The following is a 23,392-nucleotide window of genomic DNA, read 5'->3' as shown; positions in this document are numbered from 1 at the left end:
GAGGATCACAGGAAACCATCCGCTCTCAGGAACATCAGCACTTGAGAAAGACTTTCTCTCCTTTTTTTTTTTTTTTTAAATTTCTTATTTTACTTCTTTGTTAATAATGTTCAGGTGTATAAGCTGATGCTGACCCAGGCCCCCGACAGACCAAGTGCGGAGAAGCCGGATCCTACTCCCACGGGGCACAGGCGAAAGAGGAAATGGTCCTTCCTCTCTTCCTTCTCCACTCTCACTGCAGTGGTTCTGTGACCCCAAACGGCAGGGGACAGTGGGAGGATGTGGAGTTGACACTGATGGCTGGAGAGTTGCTCCACAAAGCACAGACTTGGCAAAAGGATAAGTCACCTATTTTGTCCAATGTGCTCCATGAGACGCTGTTTAATTTGAGGAGTGGTTTTTCCTCAGGATGTCTGATGAAACACGTTAAAAAATGCCACAGCATATTCCATTCCTCAAAATCTACACAAGCACTTGCCAGTCTTACCTATGTAATAACAACGAAATCCTTCTAATAACAGGATTTAACTGAATGGGATGCACAAGGATGGCTTTGCCTAATATTTTTGTTAAAGTGGACTTACCCAATCACTTCAGTCATGGAACGGGATTTTATAAGCAGACGTGGAGGTTTTATAGTCTAGCCTTCTTGTGAGGAGAAAAGAGGCAGAACCTGAGGAGGTTTAGTGACTGACCCAAAGTCACAGCTGGGAAATGACTGACCTGGACCAACACCTCTGTCCAGCGTCCTATTTCCCACACCACTAAAGACTAGAAAATGAACACTGTCACATAGAGATGGATTTTCTAAGGGAAAAATATTCACTATGCCAGCAGAATCTGGGGAGACAGCTCTGAACAGTGATGAGCACCCTCGGGGCAGTGAAAAACAAAGTCACATCCACTCTGAAAAATGCAATTCTTAAATAGTAATAATAATACATATAAAGTGCTTACTCTGTACAGGCACTCTTTTTTGTGCTTTACATATGTTCATTCATTCAATTGTCAGAGAAACCCTACAAAGATAGACACTTTTCTTATTCTTGGTTTCTTGATGGGGAAAAAAAAAAACAAAAAAACAAAACAAAAAAAAAAAAACAAACAAACAACTAAGGCCCAGAGCAGTGTCCTTTCCCAGAGTCATGCAACAGCTATGTGGTCGAGAAGGGGTTTCAATCAAGTCCAGCAGTTGGCTCTAGTTACCCACTGTATGATACAGTGTCTCTTTAAGGAAAACCGTGCAATTTCTCCAAAGCACGTTAGAGCCTCCCATTCATTGTCTCATGTATTCAGCCATGAAAACAATGCAGATGTAAAGAAAATCACTGCTTTTGTGGCAAGTCTGACAGATCAGGTGCACCAAGGACATGCTGGCAGGGACAAAAGTCAAGCTATCTTAGTTTTGCCCTTAGCTCCAACAATTTCTCCCTGAGCCACAGGCTCTTCTGTAAACACGAAAATAGCCTGCCTTCTTCACAGTGCTAAAGATTAAAGAAAATATGTTGAAGAGTTGTCTGTAATTTAGATAATCACAAGTAAAACTATGCTATAAGATGATGTGAAAAGCGGGTATCACAGTCTGTTACTATAATGAATTACCTTGGTACTGTACAAATGTTAATATATAAATTTTACTAATCTGCTTAAAATGAATCTGCAAGAGTCTGTTTTACAGAGATAGGCATATTGCTGCTGGTTTTACAAAGTGAAAGATTCCTTTAAAAACCAAACTCTATTAATAAAAAGATCAGATCTGCACTCCTTTTCAGTGTTACTTTTAAGAGATCGTTTTCTTTTTAGTTTTTAAAGTATCATTAAGCATTTTAAAATTGCAACAACAGCAAAATTGGCATCTTCCCTCACTGCAAGAGAAGAGTGAAAGATGCAAAAATATCAGCTTGATGCTGCTAATGCCTAGTGCTCTCCCTTCCCTTGTTCCGAGGCAGGTTATGAAATCTATGTAATTAATCAGCCAGAAGGCTGTCTCATCAGTTCCAAGAGGTGGCATCCAGGCCTGCATGCCAGACTGTGCTAGTTCTGGTACACAGAAGTCCCTCTCTCCAGAAAACAATGGCCAATTGGGAGAAAACACTTTGTGCCAGTGCACGAAAACACAACTACATCATCTCCTGATAACCAGGAGACAACGCGTCCTGGCTGAATCACAGAGGCAGAAAAGAAATAGAAAGAGAAACCCAATTGTTAACTAATAGAAGAAGACAAAATGAGAGACTAATTCTACATGTAAATTTTTACTTTTTATATTGAAATATTTATGTAAAACTTTTTTTCTGTTCTTTAAAGAAGGAAGAATTAAGGTCATCTTTCTGTTCTGTGGCTCAAGGATATCAGAACACGGAAAGGCACATACCAGGCAAAACTGTAAAAAGAGTGAAGTTTATTGTTAACCACCCCCATCCTGACATTCATTTTTAGTGCTTTTTCCCATTTTATGCACAGCAATTACTCCTGGCCAATAAGCATCCATCTCTCTACTCTGTTACGCTCCCTCTCAAACTCTTAACAAGCCAGCCTATACGGGATCTCCACTTTCAAAACACCTTTGTCCAATGTATCATTTCTTATAAGATGTATTGGGTATTCAGATCCTCTGATCAATTTAAAGGGATTAGTGTGTTGTATGTATTTAATGAGTACTGTAACAGGTGTTTCCAAAGAATATGCTCAAAAAATTTCTTCAAGTAGAGGTCTTGGGAGAGAAGAAGGAGATAGAGAATTTTACATGGTGTTACATAAATCAAAACACTTCTCAGATACGAAAATATCTCTGGGATTGTTATGACCTGGAATGTAAAATTGGTGTACAATGTGATCATTGAACGTTCAACTTGAAAGAAATGTCAAGCTGCTGCCAATGTTTTGATATTCTAGCTATCTCATGGCATTTTGTAGTTTCCCTCCTCTGATGTTAGGGATGCTTCGCGGGGGGGAGGGGAATGAGGACTGCTTTAACCTAAAGAAAAGCAGAAATAGTAAAGAGCATCTCAGGCAGACTGATGCTGATGGGACAGCAGAACTATCAAAAGTCTCAAGGGCAATGGCCACCAATTCAGCCTCCACAATTACCTGGTTTCCAAAATTAAGAGTTCATGGAAATCCTTTCATATTTAAGGAGTAACTCTTGGCATCATAGAAAACCATAGACAGATCACTATAGGGATTTTGAATCTAAGAGTTAGAATGAATTTTTAAAGAGGTTAAGCAGTCATAACCAAATCCTTACAACTATATTAAATTGAGATTAAAACACATTATACTGTCATTTGCAAATATCTTCTCCCATTCCGTGGATTGCCTCTTTGTTCTGCTGACTGTTTCCTTTGCTGTGCAGAAGCTTTTGATTTTGATGAAGTCCCAAAAGTTCATTTTCGCTTTTGTTTCCTTTGCCTTTGAGACATATCTTGAAAGAAGTTGCTGTGGCTGATATCGAAGAGATTACTGCCTATGTTCTCCTCTAGGATTCTGATGGATTCCTGTCTCAGGTTTAGGTCTTTTATCCATTTTGAGTTTATCTTTGTGCACGGTATAAGAGAATGGTCGAGTTTCATTCTTCTACACATAGCTGTCCAATTTTCCCAGCACCATTTATTGAAGAGACTGTCTTTTTTCCACTGGATATTTTTTCCTGTTTTGTCAAAGATTATTTGACCATAGAATTGAGGGTCCATATCTGGGCTCTCTACTCTGTTCCACTGGTCTATGTGTCTGTTTTTATGCCAGTACCATACTGTCTTGGTGATCACAGCTTTGTAGTGAAGTTTGAAATCAGGTAACGTGATGCCCCCTGTTTTATTTTTGTTTTTCAACATTTCCTTAGTGATTCGGGGTCTCTTCTGATTCCATAAATTTTTGGATTATTTGCTTCAGCTCTTTGAAAAATACCGGTGGAATTTTGATCGGAATGGCTTAAAAGTATAGATTGCTCTAGGCAGTATAGACATTTTAACAATGTTTATTCTTCCGATCCAAGAGCATGGAATGGTCGTCCATCTTTTTGTGTCTTCTTCAATTTCTTTCATGAGTGTTCTGTAGTTCTTCGAGTGCAGATCCTTTACTTCTTTGGTTAGGTTTATTCCCAGGTATCTTATGGTTCTTGGTGCTATAGTAAATGGAATCGATTCTCTAATTTCCCTTTCTGTATTTTCATTGTTAGTGTATAAGAAAGCCACTGATTTCTGTACATTGACTTTGTATCCTGCCATGTTACTGAATTGCTATATGAGTTCTAGTAGTTTGGGGGTGGAGTCTTTTGGGTTTTCCAAATAAAGAATCATGTCATCTGCAAAGAGAGAGAGTTTGACTTCTTCATTGCCAATTTGGATACATTTTATTTCTCTTTGTTGTCTGATTGCTGTTGCTAGGACTTCTAATACTATGTTGAACAAGAGTGTTGAGAGTGGGCATCCTTGTCATGTTCTGATCTCAACAGGAAGACTGCAAGCTTTTTCCCATTGAGGATGATATTTGCTGTCGGTCTTTCATAGATAGATTTTATGAAGTTCAGGAATGTTCCCTCTATCCCTATACTTTGAAGCGTTTTAATCAGGAATGTATGCTGGATTTCGTCAAATGCTTTTTCTGCATCAATTGAGAGGACCATGTGGTTCTTCTCTCTTCTCTTATTAATTTGTTCTATCACATTGATTGATTTCTGAATGTTGAACCATCCTTGTAGCCCAGGAATGAATCCCACCTGGTCATGGTGAATAATCCAGGATCTGTAAAGAACTCCTCAAACTCAACACACACAAAACAGATAATCATATTTTTAAAAATGGGCAGAAGATATGAACAGACACTTCTCCAATGAAGACATACAAATGGCTACCAGACACATGAAAAAATGTTCATCATCACTAGCCACCAGGGAGATTCAAATTAAAACCACATTGAGACACCACCTTACACCAGTTAGAATGGCCAAAATTAGCAAGACAGGAAACAACATGTGTTGGAGAGGATGTGGAGAAAGGGGAACCCTCTTACACTGTTGGTGGGAATGCAAGTTGGTGCAGCCACTTTGGAAAACAGTGTGGAGATTCCTCATGAAACTAAAAATAGAACTTCCCTATGACCCTGCAATTACACTACTGGGTATTTACCCCAAAGATACAGATGTAGTGAAAAGAAGGGCCATCTGTACTCCAATGTTTATAGCAGTAATGGCCACGGTTGCCAAACTGTGGAAAGAACCAAGATGCCCTTCAACAGACGAATGGATAAGGAAGATGTGGTCCATATACACTATGAAGTATTTTGGGGGGCCAGGGGGTGGGAGGTTGGGGGAATCAGGTGGTGGGTATTAGGGAGGGCATGGATTGCATGGAGCACATGAATACTGTTACAATGAAAAGAAATAAAAAATTAAAAAAAAAAAACAATCCAGTAGCAACAGGGCTGGCAACAGATACCATTAGTGATAGGTAATAGCAAATTCATCCACAAAACCTGTTACACTGAGATACACTTTTGACCGGAGCTTAAAAAGAAGTATTGGGGCACTCGGCTGTCTCAGTCAGTGCAGTCTTGATGTCAGGGTTGTGAGTTTGAGCCCCATGCTGGGTACAGGGATTACTTAAAAATAAAATCTTTAAGGGGTGCCTGGGTGGCTCAGTCAGTTAACCATCTGAGTTCAGCTCGGTCATGATCCCAAAGTCCTGGGATTGCCCCTCACGTCTACGTAAGGATCCCTGCTCAGTGGGAAGTCTGCTTTTCCCTCTGTCTCCCCTCCCCCATCCCGATTCATCATTTCTTTCTCTCCCCTTCTCTCAAATAAATAAATAAAACCTTTTTTTTAAAGTATAGAATTCAATATCTCTAAATCCCATTTGTTATATGTTGTTCTGAGCTACCTATGTATGAACCGAGATACACCCACAACCTTCCTTTGATTTAGGAACAATGGAGATCTCCTTCAGTTATCAACAAGGACTTAGGTCTTCATTTTTCTTTTATTTCTATCTGCTCATCAAGCATGTTTACTAAACATATTCCATATACCAGACATTATCAATGACTTTTGGTTCTCAATCCTATCAAAACCAACACCCTTTATTTTTTTCTTTTTAAATATTTTATTTGAGAGAGAGAGAGAGAGCAAGAGCAGGGGGCAGAGATATGGAGAAGCAGGCTCTCCACTGATCAGGGAGTCCAATGCAGGGCTCGATCCCAGGACCCTGGGATCATGACCCGAGCCAAAGGCAGATGCCTCAAAACCAAAGCCCATTTAAGCAAATATTTTGTAAGCCCCTTTTTACTATCCTAAAATGAAATATAAGCTGGTTAAATATATTAAAAATTAAGTAAATATAGTATCCTAACACTACTGTTAACGAGAAATAAAAGAATGGTCATTTAAAACAAAATAATATGTACTACAATACGTAAATGCCCAAGGAGGCACACAAGAAACCATAATGAAGCAGGCAGAGGCCTGTACTTATTTAATATGAATTCATTTAAATTCAAAAGAGAAATAAAGAGATCAGATGCCAACCACACTCACAAAGAATATAGGAAAATGACAGTGCAAATGTACCAGATAGACACTCCCATAAAAACAAACAACGGCAACAGTCCAGACTTATTTGCATATAATAAATGAAGAAAGGAAATAACCTTAATTAAAGGAGGGATAGCATGCCAAGACAAGTACAGACTCTCACCAGGGAGAGAAAGTGTGATAATCCCACAAGTGAGAAAATAAACACTACCCATGCACCCCACCAAAGCTGCCAAGTCTTCAAAGGTATCTCAAATGATATTTTTCTTGTGATTGATAATATCAGCTTCAACTTCACAGGACACTGTGGGATGCCCACCATTGAATGTGAAAAAGAATAAAGTATCAAGTTAAAACCAGTATCTTACTTCCCAGTTTGTTCCAATATCACTTACTGTATAGCAATCCTACAATCAAGTAGACAGAATGCCCAGAGTGAATAAATTATTCAATAATTTAAAAACAATATCTTTATTCATTTAGACATGCTTCTCAGTAACTGTTTTCCTCATGTACTGGACCTTTCACATAACTTCTTGTAAAAACAATTAATTAATACCATCTACTAAAATACTCCAGGTTTTTGCTTATTAACATATAGTGTATTACTTGTTTCAGGGGTACAGGTCTGTGAATCATCAGTCGTGCACTCACCACAGCACGTACCCTCCCCAGTGTCCATCACCCAGCCACCTTATCCCTCCCATCTCCCTCCAGCAACCCTCAGTTTGTTTCCTGATATTAAGAGTCTCTTACGGTTTGTCTCCCTCTCTGGTTTCATCTTGATTCATTTTTCCCTCCCTTCCCCTATGACCTCTGTCTTGTTTCTCAAATCCCTCATATCAGTGAGATCATATGATGATTGTCTTTCTCTGACTGACTTTCTTTGCTCAGCATAATACCCTCTAGTTCCATCCACATCATTGCAAATGGCAAGATTTCATTTCTTTTCATGGTTTCATAGTATTCCATCGTATGTATATACCACATCTTTATTGTCCATTCACCTGCTGGTGGGCATCTAGGCTCTTTCCATAGTGTGGCTATTGTGAACACTGCTGCTATAAACATTCAGGTTCATGTGCCCCTTTGGATCACTACATTTGTATCTTTGGGATAAATACCCAGTAGTGCAATTGCCGGGTTGTAGGGAAGCTCTATTTTCAAGTTTTTGAAATACTGTTTTCCAGAGTGACTGCTTCAGCTTGCACTCCTACCAACAGTGTAGGAGTGTTCCCCTTTTTCCACATCCTCACCAACACCTGTCACTTCCTGACTGGTTAATTTTAGCCATTTTGACCAGTGTGAGGTGTTATCTCACTGAGGTTTTGATCTGTATTTTGTATTTCCCTGACGCCAAGTGATGTTGAGCACTTTTTCATGTGTCCGTTGGCCATTTGGATGTCTTCTCTGCAGAAATGTCTGTTCATGTCTTCTGCTCATTTCACTTCTTGATTGCATTATTTGTTCTTTGGGTGTTGAGTTTGATAAGTTCTTTATAGATTTTGGATACTATCCCTTTATCTGATATGCATTTGCAAATATCTTCTCCAGCTCTTTCGTTGTCTTGGTTTTGCTGACTGTTTCCTTTGCTGTGCAAAAGCTTTTTATCTTGACGAAGTCCCAATAGTTCATTTTTGCCCTTGATTCCCTTGCCTTTGGCAATGTTCTAGTAAGAAGTTGCTGCAGCTAAGGTCAAAGAGGTTGTTGCTCGTGTTCTTCTCAAAGATTTTGATGGATCCCTGTCTCACATTGAGGTCTTTCATCCACTTTGAGTCTGTTTTTGTGTGTGGTATAAGAAAATGGTCCGGTTTCATTCTTCTGCATGTGGCTGTCCAATTTGCCCAACACCACTTGTTGAAGAGACTGTCTTTTCTCCACTAACCATTTGTTTCTGCTTTGTCAAAGATTAGTTGACCATAGAGTTGAGGGTCCATTTCTAGGCTCTCTATTCTGTTCCATTGATCTATATGTCTGTTTTTGTGCCAATCCCATACTGTCTTGATGATTACAGCTTTGTAACAGAGCTTGAAGTCTGTAATTAGGATACCACCAACTTTGGTTTTCTTTTTCAACACTCTTCTGGCTACTCAGGATCTTCTCTGCATCCATATAAATTTTAGGAGTATTTGTTCCATTTCTTTGAAAAAAGTTGCTGGTATTTTGATAGGGATTGCATTAAATGTGCAGATTGCTCCAGGTGTCATAGATTTTTCACAATATTTTTTCTTCCAATCCATAAGCATGGAACATTTTTCCATTTCTTTGTGTCTTCCTCAATCTCTTTCATGAGTACTTTATAGTTTTCTGAGTACAAATTCTTCGCCTCTTTGGTTAGGTTTATTCCTAGGTATCTTATGGTTTGGGGTGCATTGTAAATGGGATTGACTCCTTAATTTCTCTTTCTTCTGTCTTATTGTTAGTATATAGAAATTCAACTGATTTCTGGGCATTGATTTTATATCCTGCCACTTTACTGAATTCCTGTATGAGTTCTAGCACTTTTGAACTGGAATCTTCTGGGTTTTCCACATATAGTATCATATCATCTGCAAAGAGGGATAGTTTGGCTTCTTTGCTGATTCAGATGCCTTTTATTTCTTTTTGTTGTCTGATTGCTGAGGCTAGGACTTCAAGTACTATGTTGAATAGCAGTGATGATAGTGGACATCCCTGCCATGTTCCTGACCTTAGGGGAAAAGCTCTCAGTTTTTCCCCATTGAGAATGATATTCACTGTGTTCATAGATGGCTTTGATGATAATGACCTATGTACCTTTTATCCTTACACTGTGAAGAGTTTTGATCAAGAAAGGATGATGTACTTTGTCAAAGGCTTTTTCAACATCTATTAGGAGTATCATATGGTTCTTGTTCTTTCTTCAATTAATGTATTTTATCACATTGATGGATTTGCAGATGTTGAACCAAACTTGCATCCCAGGAATAAATCCCACTTGATCATGGTGAATAATTCTTTTAATGTACTGTTGGAGCCTACTGGCTAGTATTTTTGCATCCATGTTCATCAAGGATATTGGTCTGTAATTCTCCTTTTTGATGGGGTCTTTTTCTGGTTTGGGGATCAAGGTAATGCTGGCCTCATAAAATGAGTTTGGAAGTTTTCCTTCCATTTCTATTTTCTGGAAAAGTTTCAGGAGAATAGGTATTAATTCTTCTTTAAATGTTTGGTAGACTTCTCCTGGGAAGGCATTTGGCCCTGGGCTCTTGTTTTTTGGGAGATTTTGGATGGCTGCTTCAATTTCCTTACTGATTGTGGGTCCTTCAGGTTTTCTATTTTTTCCTGGTTCAGTTTTATGTCTCTAGCAATGCATCCATTTCTTCCAGATTGTCAAATTTGCTGGCATATAGTGGCTCATAATATGTTCTTACAATTGTTTGTATTTCTTTGGTGTTGGTTGTGAGCTCTCCTCTTTCATTCATAATTTTATTAACTTGGGTCCTTTCTCTTTTCTTTTGGATAAGACTGGCCAGGGGTTTGTCAATATTATTAATTCTTTCAAAGAACTAGCTCCTAGTTTCGTTGATCTGTTGTTCTGCTCCTTTGGTTTCTATTTCATTGATTTCTGCTCAAGTCTTTAATATTTCTCTTCTCCTGCTGGGTTTAGGCTTTCTTTGCTGCTCTTTCTCCAGCTCCTTTAGGTGTAGGATTAGGCTTTCATTGCTATATACTTTCCTCCCAGGACCACCTTTGCTGTGTCCCAAAGATTTAGAACTGTTTGTTTTCATTTTCATTTGTTTCCATGAATTTTTTAAAAATTCTTCTTTAATTTTCTGGTTGACCCATTCATTCTTTAGTAGGATGCTCTTGAGCTTCCATGTATTTGAGTTCTTTCCAACTTTCCTCTTCTGATTGAGTTCTATTTTCAAAGCACTGTGGTCTGAAAATATGCAGGGAATGATCCCAATCTTTTGGTACCAGTTGAGACCTGATTTGTGACCCAGGATGTAATCTATTCTGGAGAATGTTCCATGTGCACTAGAGAAGAAAGTGTATTCTGTTGCTTCGGGATGGAATGTTCTGAATATGTCTGTGATGTCCATCTGGTCCAGTGTGTCATTTAAAGCTCTTATTTCCTTGCTGATCTTTTGCTTAGATGATCTGTCCATTTCAGTGAGGGGGGTATTAAAGTCCCCTACTATTATTGTATTATTGTCAATGTGTTTCTTTGCTTTTGTTATTAACCAGTTTATATAATTGGCTGCTCCCATGTTAGGGGTATAGATAATTAAAATCCTTAGATCTACTTGTTGGACAGACCCTTTAAGCATGATATAGTGTCCTTCCTCATCCCTTATTATAGTCTTTGGCTTAAAATCTAATTTGTCTGATACAAAGATTGCCACCCAGTTTTCTTTTGATGTCCATTAGCATAATAAATTGTTTTCAACCTCCTCACTTTAAATCTGGAGATGTCTTTAGGTCTACAATGAGTCTCTTGCATACAGCATATCGAAGGGTCTTTTTTTTTTTAATGCATTCTGATACCCTGTGTCTTTTTATTGGGGCCATTTAGCCCATTTACATTCAGGGTAACTATTGAAAGATATGAATTTAGTGCCAATGTATTGCCTGTAAGGTGACTGTTACTGTATACTGTCTCTGTTCCTTTCCGGTCTATGTTACTTTTAGACTCTCTCTTTGCTTAGAGGACCCCTTTCAATATTTCCTATAGGGCTGGTTTGGTGTTCGCAAATTCTTTTGGTTTTTGTTTGTCCTGGAAGCTTATTTCTCCTTCTATTTTCAGTTGAGAGCCTAGTGGAATATAGTATTCTTGGCTGCATATATTTCTAGCTTAGTGCTCTAAATATATCATGCCAGTCCTTTCTGGCCTGCCAAGTCTCTGTGGATAGGTCTGCTGCTAGTCTAATATTTCTACTGTTGTAAGTTACAGACCTCTTATCCCAAGCAATTTTCTCTTTGTCTCTGAGACTTATAAGCTTTACTATTAGATGACGGGGTGTTGACCTATTTTTATTAATTTTGAGGGGATTTCTCTGTGCCTCCTGGATTTTGATGCATGTTTCCTTCCCCAAATTAGGGAAGTTCTCTGCTATAATTTGCTCCAATATACCTTCTGCCCCTCCTTTCTTCTTCTTTTGGGATCCCAATTATTCTAATATTGTTTTGTCTTATAATATCATTTATCTCTCAAGTTCTCCCCTCATGATCCAGTAGTTGTTTGTCTCTCTCTTTCTCCGCTTCTTTATTCTCTATCACTTGGCTTTAAGGGGGGGACAAGATGGCGGGGTAGTAGGAAGAGGCGTCTTTTCAGCTGGTACCCCAAAGTGAGCTGATTACCTACCAAAGAACTCCGATCACCCATGAAATCAGCCTGAGATCAGAAATATACACGTCTGGATCTCTACAGGGGCAGAAGACGCTAGTGAGCAGGTAAAGCGGCATGGGAACAGCGGACTGAGATCAGAAGATAAACAAAAGGGGGAGGGAGCCACCAGTGGCGACCGGTGCGAAAGTCATACCCCGATACGAGCGAGAGTGCCCTGCGTCTGGGGACCAGCATTAACTCGGAGACTGGCTGAAAGCACTCCAAAAGAGCAAAGGGTCGCGGGGGGAAATTGTGGGAATCGGGGCGGCTAGGGACAGGGGCTTAAGTCCCCGGTCCCAGACGGCCTCCCCGGCGCGGAGGCAGAGAGAGTGCGGCGGAGAAACCGCTCCTGGTCCCTAAGCCGCCAGCGCGCCCCAGAGCGCGGGGGTTCCGGCTCCTGTGAGGGGATGGGAGCCGGTCTGCAGAACGCGCGCTAGCCCTACCACAAAGCTCGAGATGCGCGCGCACGTCGCTCCAGCTCTCCTGGGTTTCTAAGGCCCGGGGGCGCTTCTTGACCCGGGCCATTGTTTCAAAGTCTAAGTCGCCCGCGCGCGCGCAAAACTCTTCCCCGGACAGAGGCACGCAAAAGCCCAGCCTGCGGCTCACGGACCTGCGCCCCGTTCTCAGTGCCCCAGACGCGCGCCCGACCCACAGCCGCCTCTGAAAAGAGGTGCGCGCAAGCCGGGCACTCCCAGCCCCGGCCGGCGGCAAAATCTCAGTGTGCGATCGCTGCTTGGAACCTCTCTGGCGGTCAGGAGCTCCCAGACAGCCGCCACTGCCTTGGCTTTGGGGACGAGCAAAAGAGCCTGCGCCCCCAGGGTCTGCACCTTGGAATCTGCGCTGCCAACGGCCAAGGGGGAATTTATTCAGCTTCTGCACCCAGACTGAGGCTTCTCTCTGAGACGGAGATCAGGGTGCGGTTTGATTTCTTCTAATACTATAAAAACCATCAAAGGCGGTCAAGGTGAGAGGAAAAAAAGTGAACAAGCATAAAAACCGCCAGAGAACAAAAGCCTGAAAAAAACCAGTTTCCCCAGAGCCCACCCCCTTGAGGGGGTCGGGGGGACTCAACTCAGGAAACATCATTGACTGACAACCCACGTGGCAGGCCCCTCCCCCAGAAAACAAACCAAGAAAGAAAAAAAAAAAGGACTACAAGAGAACCACCACTACTTCATAGGAAAACTTGTATTATTCACTTGTTTCCACTATTCCGGTTCATATATATATATATATATATTTTTTACACATAGGTAATTTTTTTAACCTATTTACCACCACAGCGAGCTGCACAATACATCAAATTCCATAATACCTTTCTAACCTGAACTTTTTGATACATACACCTATGTTTTTCTTTTGCATTTTTATTTTTTGAATTCCTTTTTTTAAAATTTTAGTTTAGTTTAGTCTAGTATATTCCCTTTTATTTTTATCCTCTAATATTCATATAGAGTTAACTTCAAAGTAATCCCCTTTCCCCAATCAATACTACCCCTATAGGTAAACCAATTTTTAATCCCCTTTATCTTAGGAAGGTTGAGTCCTTTAACAAAGATATCAAGATACATCCAGGAAGAATCAAAACAACCTTCCTCGCACACACTGAGAATTTATAAGAACTCTCCCTTCTTCTTCCACCAGTGTTTCTGTGTTTTTTGAGTTTGTCCTGATAGCATATAAATTTTACACTTGTGGTTCTTTTTGACGAGGTTCTTTCTTTATTTGCATATATATATATTTTTTTCTTTTCTTCTTTCTCTTGCCATATAATTGTATCAGTCTTTCTATCTCTTTTTGTTTGTCTACTTCATAAATCTTACCTTGGGGCCCATCTGGGCTGAACCTTCTCTTTCATCTTCCCTTTCTTCCCTGTCTCTCTCTCTCTCTCTCTCTCTTTTATCTTTTTTTCTTCTTCTTTTTCTTCTTTTCCTTTTATTCTTTTTCTTTTTCTTTTCTTTTGTCTCTCGTTTGGGTGGGGAATCCTGATTGCTCAGAAGTATTCTCTATCACTTGGTCTTCTATATCACTAATTCTCTCTTCTGCCTCATTTACCCTAGCAGCAAAAGCCTCCATTTTTTATTGCACCTCATTAATATATTTTTAAATTTCAACTTGGTTTGATTTTAGTTCTTTTATTTCTCCAGAAAGGGATGCTCTAGTATGCTTTTTTCAAACCCAGCTAGTATCTTTATAATCATGATTCTGAACTCGATTTCCAACATCTTAGTAATGTCTGTATTGATTCGGTCCCTAGCAGTCAGTACTGCCTTTTGTTCTTTTTTTTTTTTCCTAAGGTGAGTTTTCCCGCTTTGTCACTTTGTCCAGAGAAGAATAGATGAATGAGAAACAAAATGCTAAAAGAGTAATAATGACTCCAGAAGAGTATACACTAAAATATACACTAAACAAATCAGGAGAGACCCAAAACCAGGGGAAAAGAAAGGGGGGGAAAATATATATATATACATATACCCATATATGTATATAAATATAAATAATGAGGCTGGTGAATAGAACAAGAGAACACACTTGATTTTGGGTGTATTTTGTTCTGTGAGAAAATACTGCCTCCCTAAATTTTAAAGAAAGAAAAAAACACATACACAAACATAAGAGTAAATACGATGAAGGGATGGACTATGACTATAAAGATGAAAATTTTAAAAGATTTTTAAAAAGGAATTTATAAGAAGTTGGTTAAAAAAAGAAAAAAGAGAGAGAGAGAGAGAGAATGTGATCAGGCAGGAGATTAGAACAAAACCATACACTAGACATAGAGTATACTTTGTTCTATTAAAATAAACTGTATCCCAAATTTTTAAAGAAAGAAAAACATATATATATACAAAAAATAAGGTTAGATACAATGAAGGGATAGAATATGACTATAAAAAGGAAAATTTAAAAAGATTTTTAAAAAGGTATTGATGAGAAGTGCCTGGGTGGTTCAGTCATTAAGCATCTGCCTTCGGTTGAGGTCATGATTCCAGGGTCCTGGGATCGAGGCCCCCATCAGGCTCCCAGGAGGGATTCTACTTCTCCCTCTCCCACTCCTCCTGCTTCTGTTCCCTCTCTTGCTCTGTCTCTCTCTGTCGAATAAGTAAATAAAATCTTTTAAAATAAAGGTATTGGTAAGATAAGATGTTGGTTAAAACAGGAAAGAGGAAAAATTGAAAATATATAGAACATTTTAAAAACTTAACTTTGAAAGACTAAAGAATCATGGGGCGGGGGGAAGCCATGAATTCTATGTGCTGTATTCCCCCAGCACTGGAGTGCAGTTCTCATTGATCAGTACACTTGATCTTCACTGGATGTTTCTGCTGATCTTCCATGGAAGGGGCCTGTTGCAGTGATTCTTAACTGTCTTTGCCCGAGGCGGAATTGTGCCGCCCTTGATAGGGGTGAGGCTAAGTAATCTGCTCTGGTTCACTCTTAGGAGCTTTTGTTCCCAGAAAGATTTCTGCACAGTTTTGCAGGACAAGAATGAAAATGGCAGCCTCCAAGGTGCCAAGAGCTCGGGGCCCCCCACTCCTCAGTGAGCCCTCAGAAAAAAGCAGTCAGTCACTCCTGTCTCCCTCGTCTCCAGCTGCACTTCGTGCTCACCCAACCTGTGACCAAGCATTTCTATCCCTGACACATGGCCCTGTTTGGAGTCTCCAAACCCAGGAGATTCCTGTAACACACTCAGGCACCACTCCTCCTGGTGGAGGAGGAAGGGGGGTCTTCCCAGATCTGCCACTTGTGGGGTCTCTGCTCACAGAGTAGCGGCCCAACTGTGCCTCAGATCATGTTTTATGGCAACTCCAAGCTGAGAGTCCACTCCTTGGCTCTGTTTGTGCAGCTGGATTCCCTGCTCCTATACCTGGGAGCTCTGCCATACTCAGGCACCCCTAGTCTTTCTGTGACCTCAAAGGTTCTGAGACCACTGAGACCACACTGTCCCAGGGAGGATTTCACCCCCCAACACACACCACACTACCCCCACTTAGCCCTGGAGTGGCATCCCTCTGTGGAGCAGACTTCTAGAAGTTATGATTTCGTGCTCTGCCGCTCTATCACTTGCTGGTAGCCAGCTGATGGAGGCTATCTCCCCCCACAGTCTATCTTCCCAAATATCACTTTGGATTCACCTCTCCACATGTCTTACTTTCCAGAAAGTGGTCGCTTTTCTGTTCATAGAATTGCTGCTATTCTTTTCTTCAATCTCCTGTTGAGTTTGTAAGTGTTCAGAATGGTTTGATAACTATCTAGCTGAATTCCTGGGATCTGACAAAATTAGGTCTCCTATTCCTCCTCCATCTTGCCCTCTCCCCCCAAACTTTTTTCTTTTTTCTTTTTTTTTATGATTTTACTTATTTGAAAGAGCCCACACCCAAGAAAGCAATGGAAGAGGAGCAGATGGAGCTCCTCTCCACTTTTTATTTTACTCCAGTTTTTATTCTAGATGGTTTAGTAAGGCAGGATTTAAAGTCTTGTAGGAGGCAGGCAACTTTCCATTCTGTTGCTCTGTCCTGCACGGTGCCCGATACCCAGTATTCCTGGCTGCATCCACTAAATGTCCCCAGAGAATTCTTCCATCACCTTCACAATTTTGCAAACTTCCCTCTAGAGGGCAGTACTGTACTCATTAAGAACTACAGGGCTAGACTCAGGGCAAGATGGTGAGCACAGATGCTCTTCCTACCCACACAGAACGGAGGTCTAGTTAGGGATACAAGCATTAATCAAAAACCACAAAAATAAATCTGTGTCTGATCACAAGTTGTGCTGTGTGCGTAAAGGAAAGGAATGTAATGTGGTGAGAACATGTAGTCTAGGGGATCAGGCAAGTCTCCCATTTAAGTGACAAATGAGCAATAATCTGGAAGACAGAGAAGCATCTTCATCCCTTTTTTGGCATCTTATAATCAGTGAAATACAATATAAGGATTCCGTGGTGCTTGCCTTGCGTCCTCAGTCTTAATGAGTCCCACAGTCTTACTGATAGAGAAATAGATAATACAGGCAAGTGCTCTGGAAGAATACTGCCTTTGTGGCATAGCACAAAATGGCCAAATGTATCCCATTTTCCCTACTTAAAATTTTTTTTTAAGATTTTATTTATTTATTTGAGAGAGAAAGAGAAAACATGAACGGGGAAAAGGCAGAGGGAGAGGCAGACTCACAGGACCTTGAGATTCCAGGACCTTTAGATCATGACCTGAGCTGAAGGCATATGCTTAACCGAGTCACCCATTGCTACTCATTTTGTTTCTTTTAAATTTATACTGAACTAAAAAACAATGAGAGTGAAAAATACTCAGTAAAGTATCACTTGGTGACAGTATCTTTTTGTTCTGCTGAGAAAGAGTTCTTCACAATTATTTCACATTTTTGAGATATTTGAAGATCAGCTATAATTTTTTTTCAGCTTTACAGGTAAAGAAATGGACTCAAGAAAGCTAAGTAAATATATTGCTTAGGTTCACACAGGAAATAAATGTTTAGGAAATAACTAATATTGCCTGCTCCCTAGACCAACAGATGCTTTTTCTTCACTGTGTTTTTGTTTTTGTTTTTTCTTCACATTTAGGTGCATTACATGATATGCTGCACATGTCATCTAATAGATCTTAGAAATGGAGAAAAGAAAAAAATTGCTTAAGCCCTATTTGGCTTAAAGAAGAATAAGTCTTTTGATGAAACCCCATGAATGTCCCATACATAAATACTTCCCTTGTGCTGATACTTTGATGTCCGATTTTTGCCTTGAATGCCGGTATGGAGTTTGAAATAATTTAATAATTTTGGTCTGAGCCCAATTTTCAGAAAAGAGAAATACAAAAACAATGGCAGAACATTCATGAGTGAGAGACGTATGGAGAAGATGATTGATTTTCATTTTAAAGATCTCATAAGCCTTGGGGCATCTGGGTCGCTCTGTTGGTTAAGCATCCACCTTCTGCTCAGGTCATGATCCCAGGGTCCTGGGACGGAGCCCACATTGGGCTCTCTGCTCGGCAGGGAGTCTGCTTCTCCCTGTCTTCCACTTTCCCTGCTTGTGCTCTCTCCTATTCTCTCTCTCTCAAGTAAATAAATTCTTTTTTAAAAATCATAAGCCAAAATAGATCAGATCCAAAAAAGATTACAGAAGAATTGAATTCATTACAGGGACCAGCTGAACCATTTTCAAGGATGCCATTAATGTATGGACTTGCTAGTACTCAGATCCCTGGGATACTGATTCCCCTTATTGTGTCCATAAGCTCCTAAAAAATTCTACCCAAGTTGGCTGCCCAAGATGGCACACACACAAACTGGGCAGCAGAGCCAGAACTCCAGGAATGTTGAAAGAACACATCTGACCCTACGGATTCCACATTGCATTCATGTAATAATAACTTGCCCCATAGGCTTTGAAATGTAACCATATTGCTATTCTATAGGTCACTGTATAACATGACCTCTGCTGTCAGACTACCTACATTCAAATACTGGGCTCCAACACTCACTAGCTTTTTGACCTTGAACAAGGTCAATTGGTGCTCACAGTTTCCTCATCCATAAAATAGTTCTAATGATTGTACTCATCTCTGGGCTTATTTTAAGAGTAAGAGAGATAATACATGTGAATTATTTAGAATAATATATGGCAAACTCTAATGATTGCTAGCTATTATAATTATTCTATATACAGGACATTTTAAAGTTTCAGTAAATGGGGACGCCTGGGTGGCTCAGTTGGTTGGACGACTGCCTTCGGCTCAGGGCGTGATCCTGGAGTCCCGGGATCGAGTCCCGCATCAGGCTCCCAGCTCCATGGGGAGTCTGCTTCGCTCTCTGACCTTCTCCTCGCTCGTGCTCTCTCTCACTGTCTCTCTCTCTCAAATAAATAAATAAAATCTTTAAAAAAAAAAAAACAACTTTAAAGTTTCAGTAAATGTAATATTTTGCTATCAGTAATGACAATGTTATACATATCTACTGTACTCTACCTTATAAAATGAGAGGAAACAAAAACCAGTTGGACAGTTTAAAAAGACAAATGGCAATACAGAGGGAATAAACAGTTTCTGAGAATAAAATTCAGGACTGACAACCTGTGAAAAACCCCATAATGATTAAAGTTACAAGAGTAACAATTCCATTGATGGGGGAATTGTCCTTGGGAAACCCCAGAACATGTCAACCTCTCCCCTACGAATGCTAAATTTCTTGTTTGTAAATTAGAGGTTACAACATTGCTCAGTATAAAACACCACAGCATTCATTGCTCACTATTGGAATAAAAAATGTTAAACAGCCATTTTATTTAAGGCAGATGAGAAAATAAAAATGAACTGAAATCATCTGTCACCAGAAGAAATTAATGACAAACATTATCTTTTGCGACAGACCCATTATATTTCTGAAGATACCCTAAGATAGGTTCCTGCAAGGATGCTCTGGTTAAGAAGCCATCTGTCTGCTTTGGGCAAATGACTGTGAGCTTAATCCACTTACAGAAAATGTCAGCAAAATTGCTTCAACACCAGTGAGCTGAATAATAGAAACCCCTGAGCTAAACTTTCAAAAATATGACTCAAGTGCAGAAAACTTCATGAATGTAGGTTTGTGTAATGATACTGGTATCCTGAGAATTCTCTTGCAGTCATTTTGACAAAAGAACCATTCAATAAAACAGTGAGAACCCACTGCCTGTTGATTCCCCTGCTCTCGGCTCTTTCCCTCCCATTACTGTGATCATCTGCTTCCGTGTCAACAAATCTAATAAGAGAGGACAGAAGATTAGTATCCACCTTTAGCAAGGTGACAAAGATAATTAATTGCATTTCAAATGAAATTTCAGTAATGGATGGTCATCAGCACAAAAAACAAATACTGTTTACAAGTTCTGATATCTCAAATTGACTTTCATTGGATAATAAATGACCCTGAGTTCTGAATTCCTACTGCCATGAATGCTATAGAACAAACACAGAAGGGGCTTCTATAGAAACCTCTCCTCAGCTCCTATTTCCATTTCAAAAAGATCCTTTACAGCATCTTGAAAGATGTTCCAACCACGGAACAGACACAGACTATAGAGGCCGTTCCAGCACTGGAAGAATACTTTTAAATGCATTCTGTTTGCCTGGTGTTTGCCTGGTATGGTTTCACGATAAGAAATTACTGATTACAGTTGCTTAAATTACTGGCTACTTCATCTATCCAAAAGATAAACCTGCAAAAATGCCGGAATAAGAGGGTAGAAAACCGTGAATGATCACAAAGTAGCATCAGCTCCACAGTGCGGAGAATTTCAGCAGGCAAGCGGTATTTTGTGACATCTGGTCTGGGGCTGCACAACCCTAGGGGCACCACTGACAGCCCCTTCTATGTGCCTGGCATTCCCTACAGCCCGATGACAGTCATACTGCATCTGGTCCAGACGTGTCCTTTTACCAAGGACGTCTTTATTCTCTGCAAAATTACAACAATTTTAAACAAGCTGGAACTGTCCCCTTTAGCAGTGTTTCGTCGTGTGCAGGGTAGCTCATCCTGCAGCCCCGCAGGCACCCGGTGATGCCGCCATGAGTTCTAAGTTATGTCAGTTGCAGTGGCCAAATAGCTATTAGCAAGAAATTGTTCAAGGGGCAACTTTCCTGTGCTCTCCACGCAATAGGTCATTTTTTAATTAATGAAGGTAAGGCAGCTATCAGATGAAATGGTCATTTCTTATTAATAGTTAAATCCAGGAGTGGCTAGCCATCTTGGCTTCCTCCACAATGACTTAGAGATTTGGTCAGTCATGAGGTGTTCAGTGCCTCACATTCAGCAGGACATTTGGTTAAACTTAACAGATTACCCTTACCCCCAAGGAAATCTCAAGACCTATCTACCCTAATCTGAGACTCAGTCAAGTTTCAGATCTCAAACTCAAGCCATCCACAAAAGCAAACTACTAGCCACATATATTGCTCCAACGTGTTGTTTAAGAATTATGGTACAACAAATGTTGAAATAATGGTCTCTATACTGGGGCTTCTGGGTGACTCAGTTCATTAAGCATCAGCCTTTGGCTCAGGTCCTGATCCCAGGGTCCTGGGATCGAGTCCCGCAAGGTGCTCCCTGCTGAGCCCGTTTTAACCTCTTCCTCGGCCATTCCCTCTGCTTGTGTTCTCTGGCTCTTTCTACCTCTCTGTCAAATAAAAAAGCAAAATCTTTTGAAAAAAAAAAAAGTATCTATATTTACCAACTGTTCATCCTATATCATTTTGGCTTAATCAATTTATCTATTCCAACTAACTACCTATATTTCACCCTAAATATCTCAGTAAGTATATCATGAAAATGAGGGTATAACCACACACTATTATTACCCCAATGAAATTATCACTCATTCAGCAATTTCATCTGATATGAAGTGCCTATTAAATTTTCCCAAATGTCCCAAAATATCTTTAATAGCTTTTTAAAATCCAGAATGCAATCAAGGTTCACACATTATTAGCACCTCTGGAAATAACGATCCAGCTATGCGGCGTTAGAGGAAGAGCCTGCGTGGTACACAGACACACTCAACGGCAGGTTCACAGCCACGGGCACCGCTTCCCTAAAAGACACACGTTTCCACAGCATCGCCCCATCCACCTTCTAGAAAAATGCACCATTAAGTCATTACATACACCTGTCAAAACATTTCTTCTGAATGGCAGATACCACCACTCTTACATTCTTGTTTTTAAATCTACCTTAGAAGTATACATGCCGGGCAAAATTCATCACACATTCACCAAAGCCCTTCAGTGTCGTGAGTGCTCTGCTGACCCTCCCTAACTGCTCTCGTCATATCCAGGACTCACATTTCTTCCCACACAACTGTGAAAATCAAACTATCAGAAACTAGTGGGAGAGAACATTCAGAGGCAATTCCAATATTTCAGGAGCTGATTATTTTTAGGTCTTTGCTATGCAGACCCAAAAAAAAAAAACACACACACATACATACATTTTTGGATGAACGTTAAATTATGACCATGTAGAAAATCTGGAACAAGCCTTGTGTGATCCTGTCCATATGCACAGACCCTTGCTAAAAGAAGCTAGCGCCAGGGGCACCTGGGCGGTTCAGTGGATTAAGCCTCTGCCTTCGGCTCTGGTCATGATCTCAGGGTCCTGGGATTGAGCCCCACATCGGGCTCTCTGCTCAGCATGGAGCCTGCTTCCCTCTCTCTCTCTGCCTGCCTCTCTGCCTACTTGTGATCTCTCTCTCTCTCTCTCTCTCTGTCAAATAATAAATAAAATCTTAAAAAAAAAAAAAAAAAGCTAGCTGCAGGCTGACCTTGAGGTGGATGGCTTGAGTCTACTATTGGAGTCCGTCTCTCTGGCCACAGCTGGTTGGACTGAACATTCACAAAGAGCCCAAGAGTGGCCAATTATAGCTGGCCAGTGACCTGTCAGCTAGCCTGACTCCAGGCGGCAATGATGGCAATTAGTGAAAGCAATCAGATTAACTCTCTCAGAAGGTAACCTGGGAAATTCAAAGAGCCTTAGTCAGAAAGAGGTGCTAGAAAATATCAGAGGAAAACAAGAAAGCGGAGAGAGCTGAGCCTTTCCAAGGCCACCAAACTAGAGTGAAAATTCACAATTCTTGCTCCTGAGAGAGGGAAAAAAACCCAGTTCCATAAAGCCTCTTGGATTGCAATGGTCTTCCAGCCTAAATTTCTGTGAGGCTGCCCATTCTGTGGCTTCTCTTCTTCTCGGGAGAGATGTGTTTCCTGCCTTGTCACATACATGCTTCTCAACTGATAAAGCCTGAATGAATCCCCATTCCCTGTAACTCAGGTTAAAAAAAAAAAAAAGAAAAGAAAGAAAAACTTTAAATGAGAAATGACAGGCCTGTTACAATTTTAACCACACCATTTGATTGGTTGATAATCAAGACAAAATAGAGTTTAAATGATGCTTTTGCCCCTGCTAAAGCTTTCTAAGCTTCTCATAGAGAAAGCCAGAATCAGTTACAAGGGTAGAAAGGACAGGGATTGTGGCTGATGTCTGCAGCGGAAAGAACGATGAGCAAATTAGGAACTGACTGGGTGACCTTGGAAATATCACCGCTAACTCCTGCGAGCTACCGTTTCCTTTTCTATTAAAGAAGGGGGGCTGGATGAAATGTTCTTTGAGCTCCCCTTATATACTGAAAGTCTGTCATTTATTAATTAGGGCTCAGGTTAAAATTGCTATGTTAAAATTCATCACTTAATTGTAGTGGAAAAGTGGGAAAGAGATAAGGAGAGAATTAAAGTGTTAGGATAGCAGAAGCACAGTGGAAAACACATTGGCGAGATGCCTAACCCTGTTGAGGATGGAGGGGCCAGAGAAGGGGCCGTGTCAGAAAAGGTGTCCTGAAGACTGGGTACCTGAGCTAATTCGCTGAAGCACAGATAAATTGCCCCAGCCCCGCAGTGTGTGAACAGAAGGGGGCTGGCTCTCCAAAGACACTCCTTTGAAGCAGAAGGGACATGTCCTATGTGCATGAGGGCACAACT

General features: G+C 40.5%; 1 protein-coding gene across 1 annotated transcript in view; it reads right to left on the bottom strand.

Annotated features, from left to right (window-relative positions):
- PLCL1 (phospholipase C like 1 (inactive)) overlaps positions 1-23,392 on the bottom strand; it is an 83,340-nt gene that overhangs the window by 1,134 nt on the left and 58,814 nt on the right. The gene's annotated exons all lie outside the window — the stretch shown is intronic.

This window comes from Neovison vison, chromosome 3 (assembly GCF_020171115.1).
Source record: "Neovison vison isolate M4711 chromosome 3, ASM_NN_V1, whole genome shotgun sequence".
NCBI classification, from domain to species: Eukaryota; Metazoa; Chordata; class Mammalia; order Carnivora; family Mustelidae; genus Neogale; species Neogale vison.
Note: the sequence above shows the minus strand (reverse complement) of the source record. Positions and strands in the feature narration are given on the sequence as shown.